The sequence below is a fragment of the Garra rufa genome, chromosome 2, assembly GCF_049309525.1.
Source record: "Garra rufa chromosome 2, GarRuf1.0, whole genome shotgun sequence".
NCBI lineage: Eukaryota > Metazoa > Chordata > Actinopteri > Cypriniformes > Cyprinidae > Garra > Garra rufa.
In genome coordinates, this window is record NC_133362.1 from 50,683,486 (window position 1) to 50,689,485 (window position 6,000).

The window sequence follows — 6,000 nt, forward strand, 5'->3', positions numbered from 1 at the left end:
GTCTCATTCTTTTAACCACTAGTCCGCTCTCACAGTTAAATCTGACCCCATTTTAGTCTTGTAACTCGGCTGATAAGGCCGATTGTTACACTTTTATGGGAGACCACCTGGGAATACCAGGTGCTGTAAGCTTTTGCCTTTTCTTCACTATTTATATAATATGCTGGCTTTTACGGAGGCTAATCTTTAAATAGCCCACTTTTTGGAGCAGCCCTCGCTTATGGCCATACCGCGCTGAGAGCGCCCGATCTCGTCTGATCTCGGAAGCTAAGCAGCGTCGGGCCTGGTTAGTACTTGGATGGGAGACCGCCTGGGAATACCAGGTGCTGTAAGCTTTTGCCTTTTCTTCACTATTTATATATTATGCTGGCTTTTACGGAGGCTGATCTTTAAATAGCCCACATTTTAAAGCAGCCCTTGCTTATGGCCATACCGCCCTGAGAGCGCCCTAGAGCAAACCAGGAAGTGTGTGACTGCAGTTTGGAAAGAGAGATACTCTTACCTTCTCGATTTATTTGGTTAGTGTGAGTGAAAATAAGTTTTGGTTTGTGTTAGTAAGTTTTTTTGTTTTAAACCACTAACCAGCAGCCGTGTGCTGTCTGGGAAGTGGTTTGTGTTTGTTGTTCTTTCGCAAGTATGAGTGATTCGGACGGACTACACGGCAGCAACAAGGAAATGGCGGCAGAGATAGAGATGGCAAAAGAACAAAGGACTGAATTAGGACAACGAGAAAGGATCATAAGCACAAAGAGGCTATACAGGAAAGAGGCAACAATAACTATTGATGTGAGTGAAACAAGAGATGGCAATGCAGAGAGTATCATTAAAGCAATAACGAAGAAAATCGGTGTGAAGGGAATTTTGGCGGTGCGCCCGAAACAACAGAAACAATATGAGGTAACAATGGAATCTGAGGAATGTTGTGATGAACTGTTAAATGGACTGGATATCAATGGACACATTTGTGAAGTGAGGAAGTTGGAAGACAGGGAGTATGTGGTGTCATTTATGCATATACCCGTCTATCTGAGTGACGACGACATCATAACGAAACTGGAGGGGTGGGGAGTTATCCCTGTCTCAAGTATGAAGAGGAGATGTTATCCAGGTACGGATATTGAAGATGGAACAAGGTTCATCAAAGCTAAATTCCCAAGAGAGGTGGCGTCGCTCCCATACAGTACGCGGTTTGAGACAGCAGAAGGAACTCAGCATTTTCGGGTGATACACAATAAGCAGGTTAAAACCTGCCGGTTGTGTATGAGCCCGGAGCATTTCCTGAAGGATTGTCCAGACTTTAAGTGTCGCAAATGTGAGGAGCATGGTCATTTTGCACGGGAATGCAATGCAGTGAAGTGTCCAGACTGTTTTAAAACGCTAAACAAATGTGAATGCTGGATGCAGAACAACGAGGAAGAGGAGGAGCAACAAATGAACGGGCAGATGCATAACAACACTACAGAAACCCAAGAAACAAACGAAGAGGAAGAGCAGTACGAGATAACTGGAAGAGAGGGACATGGGACTAGTAAAGAACAAGAAAAAGAAGAGCAACAGGAAGTAGAAGATCAGGAGGAAAGAATGGAGGAAGAGAAATCAGCGGAAGAAACACTATCAAGGGGAGGAGAACTGATTGTAGTAGAACTGACAGGAGAGGAAGGAATAAAGAACCAAAAGGACAGAGGACTGGGAATAATGCCACGGAGAAAACAACTGAAGGTAATACCTAATTTGGAAATGGCAAAAAGGAAAAGACTTAAGTATTCAGAGAATAAAATTGAGGTGTTGAGTGGGGAAGATGGAGAAGATAATCAAGAATGACTGTTTTCAATTATTTATTTTTGTACAGTATGGTTTTAAATTTTGTATGCTGGAATGCAAGAGGATTAATGAATATGAACAAACTGAAAAATACTCTAGAACTATGCAAGAAAGAAGACATTATTGTATTTCAGGAAACGAACTGGAAAAAGGAGGTAATTGACAATGTCAAAAAGATGTGGAATGGTGAAATGTTTTATAGTAATGGAGATGTAAAGTTAGGAAGTGGAGTGGCGATTTTAATAAGAAATGATATTGACTGCAAAGTGAAAGAAATATATAATGATGGAAAAGGAAAATGTAATGCTGTTGAAATAAGTCACGGGGGAAAAGAGTTTATTTTAATGAATGTTCATGCGCCAACAGAAGAGAAAGAAAAAAGGGAGTTTTTTGAAAACATTAGAGGAATAATAGATAAATGGAAGTCAGTAATAATTGTAGGAGATTTTAACACTGTGTTTAGTAAAAGAGATATAGCGGAGGGAATGGTTTTTAGAACAGACATGGGAAGAAAAGAGCTGGTATCTTTAATGGAAGAAAGAAACATGACTGATGTGTGGAGGGAGAGACATGAAAACAAAAAAGAATTTACTAGAAGGAGCTTGGTTGGTAACTTTTTGAATCAAACGAGAATTGATTTTATTTTAAGTACAAGGGATATAGATTATTTTATTGATGATATTGTTTATAGTGACACTAGTTTTAGTGATCACAAGATGATAAGGTGGAAAATAGATTTTAACAAGGAGGATAAAGGACCAGGGGTGTGGATTTTAAATTCTGGAATTTTAAAAGATGAGAATTACAAATTGGGAATATATGATTTAATGGAACAGGAAAAGAAGGATGGCATGTATGGGGAAGACAAACGAATATGGTGGGAAAATGTAAAATATGAAATAAAGAAGTATTCAATTGAATTTAGTAAAGGTATGAGAAAAGCCAAAAATGCTAAAGAACAGGGAATTAGAGAAAGTTTAAGAAAAGAAACAAAGGAAAAGGTTATGGATATTCAAAAAATAGTAGAGTTAGAAGAGAAGCTTAAGAAAATGGAAGAGGAAAAATGTCAAGGGGCAAGACTAAGGAGCAAAGCTAGATACACAATAGAAGGGGAAAAATGTACCAAATTTTTTTTTGACCTAGAAAGAAGAAGGGGAAGGGCAGATACAATAAAAGAACTAAAAAACAAAGATGAAGAGTCCATAATAGGAACAGAGTTACTCTTAAATGAAGTAAGGATTTTTTATGAAGACTTGTTTAGAGAGGAAGGTATAGAAGAGGAAAACAAAAATTACTTACTGCAACATATCAAAGCGAGAGTAGAAGAAGAAGACAAAAAAGACTGTGACGAGGAAATAAAGGAAGAAGAGATAATACAAGCGATAGAAAGTCTAAAAAGTAACAAAAGTCCGGGAATAGATGGAATAGTGAATGAATTTTATAAGATTTTTAAGAAGGAAATAAGTAAGATCTTAAAAGAAGTGTATGATGAAATATTTAAGAAAAAAGAGCTGGATCAAAGAATGAGTATGGGACTAATGAAGTTGATTTATAAAAGAAAAGGTGATAATAAGAGTTTGAAGAATTATAGGCCGATTACAATGTTGAATGCAGATTTGAAGATTTTAGCTAAAATTTTATCAAGTAGATTGAAGAATGTCTTATCAAAAATAATTGAGACAAACCAGGCCTACGGGGTGACAGGGAGGGATATAGCGGATACAACAAGTGGTATACGAGACATAATGAGTATTTTAAAGGAAAATAATAGTAAAGGATATATAATTAGCCTAGACTTCGAGAAGGCTTTCGATAGAGTGGAGCATGAGTTTTTATTTTCGATTTTAGATCATTTTGGTTTTGGGGAGAATTTTAAAGAGTGGTTAAGGATTTTATATAGAAATATAATGACAAGAGTAAAATGTAACGGCTTTTTAACCAATCCTTTTAATGTCACAAGATCCATTAGACAAGGATGTCCATTATCAGCACAGCTATATACGCTGATAGCAGAACCACTAGGGATGTTAATTAAAAAAGATAAAGAAATAAAAGGGATAAAAATTGAGGAGGGACTAGAAGAAACAAAAGTATTTCAATATGCAGATGACACTACACTAATTGTGGAAGATTATAAAAGTGTTGAAAACGTAATGGAAAGGGTGACAAGGTTTTGTAAAGGTACAGGAGCAAAAGTAAATGCGGAAAAAACTGTTTATATGAGATTTGGAGAAGTGTCTGATTTAAAAGAGGTTCTGGGTTTTAAAGAAGTACAAGAAATGAAGATTTTAGGAGTAACGCTAGGTAAAGATGAGAAGAGTGCAACAGACAGAATGTGGGAAGAGGTTATAGGTGCAATGAAAAACAGATTGAATTTTTGGCAAAAAAGAATTTTGAATTTGAAAGGGAAGGTTTTAATAGCGAACATTTTAATGTTAACCAAAATGTGGTACATTTTATCAGTGGTTTCAATGCCAAAATGGGTGGAAAAAAGAGTAAAAGAATATATTATGGATTTTATATGGGAGAAAAAACCCCCAAGAATAGCATACCACACACTCATTGGAAGGCCAGAAGAGGGAGGGTTGGGACTTGTTGATATAGAATTAAAAAAGAAAAGTATGAGAGTGAAGGTGGTTAAAAAATATTTGGACATGGATAAAAAGGGAGATTGGAAAATTACAATGAAACATTTTTTAGCAAAATGTGGGAATGTATTTTTAAATGATAACATTTTATGGATGAAACTCAAAAATTGGATGATGGAGGGGATACCAAATTTTTATAAAGAGGTTTTAGTTGCTTGGGGTTTTTTTCTCAAGGAGATTGATTTTAAGCCATTTGGGAGAAAAACGGTCCTCAATCAACCTATTTTCTTGAACAGTAACATTGTTTTTAATGGACAAGTTTTATTTTTTAAGAAATGGTGGGAAGTAGGGATAAGGCAAGTCAAAGATGTGTTGTATGAATTTAAAGATGGATTTTTGCCATTACAAGTGATCATAGATGCTATGGAAGAAGAAAAAGAAGAATATAGTGTGGCTAGTCTGGAAAAACAATATGATGAAGTTAAAAGTGCAGTACCAAAAGAGTGGTTGGAAGAAATTAAAAAAAGAGAAGAAACAGAAAGCAAAGTTGATGTGTATATGAAAATGGAAGACAAAATGGTGGATTTGAGATTGTGTAATGTAAGGATGTTTTATCAATGTCTTAAAAAATATATTTTTAAGAAACCCAATGCAAATCAAATGTGGTTGAGACATTTTAATGGATTTGAAGAGAATGATATTTGGAAGAATATAAGAAGTGGGATTGGAAGTACAGATTTGGAGTGTCTAGACTATTTTATCAGACATAATGTGATTTTTTCGGAAATGAGGCTTTGTATAATGGGGAAGGAAAGTGATGCCATTTGTAAAATATGTAAAAAACAGGATGAAGGTATTCTACATTTGTTTTTATTTTGTGAAAAATTGGAAACATTTTTTCAAATGTTAAAGAAAATGATTAAGAGTTTAAGGGATGGGAAAGAAGAGAGTGACTGGAATCAAACTTTAATTTTGGGAGTGAAGGAAAAATGCAAGCATAAAAAAGTGATAGAGTTGTTATTGGTTTTGGCGAAAAGTGCTATATGGAAAAGGAGGAATTTAGGAAAGAGTAAAGGGTGTGTATTAGATCTGTGGAGATTATTTAAATGTAAGGTTGAGGAGTACATTTTAACACTGTGGAATTATTTTAAAATGGAAAAAAAAGAGATGCTGTTTTACAAAATATTTTCAAAACAAGTGGAGGAAGTGTTAAAAGGAAATGGGATTGAAATGCCAGAAAATTGATGTTTTGATTTTGATGTATTTTGTGGATGATGAATTGTATATGCTCAAATGTAATTTAATTGTCATTTTTATTTCATTCATGTAATGAATTTTAAACTTGTATAATAATTATAAAAAAAAAAAAAAAAAAAAAATGGATAAGGCTCTGGCCTCCTAAGCCAGGGCGTTCAAGTTATGTTGAAAAGACCAGTGCACAGGCTCTATATCAAGACAAGCAGAGTGGCGCAGCGGAAGCGTGCTGGGCCCGGAAGTCGATGGATTGAAACCGTCTTCTGCTAAGATTGTTTCACTTTTATATGTGCTCAGGTGCTGCAAGACAAGTTAGAAATGTGTGCCAGAATCAAGT

At 35.5% G+C, this 6,000-nt stretch overlaps 1 non-coding gene across 1 annotated transcript; it reads left to right on the forward strand.

Moving 5' to 3' along the window:
- Positions 1-216: 216 nt before the first annotated feature.
- Positions 217-335, forward strand: LOC141327475 (5S ribosomal RNA). The gene has a single exon (XR_012354767.1). It is a non-coding gene; the product is annotated as a 5S ribosomal RNA (ribosomal RNA).
- The last annotated feature ends 5,665 nt before the right edge of the window (positions 336-6,000 follow it).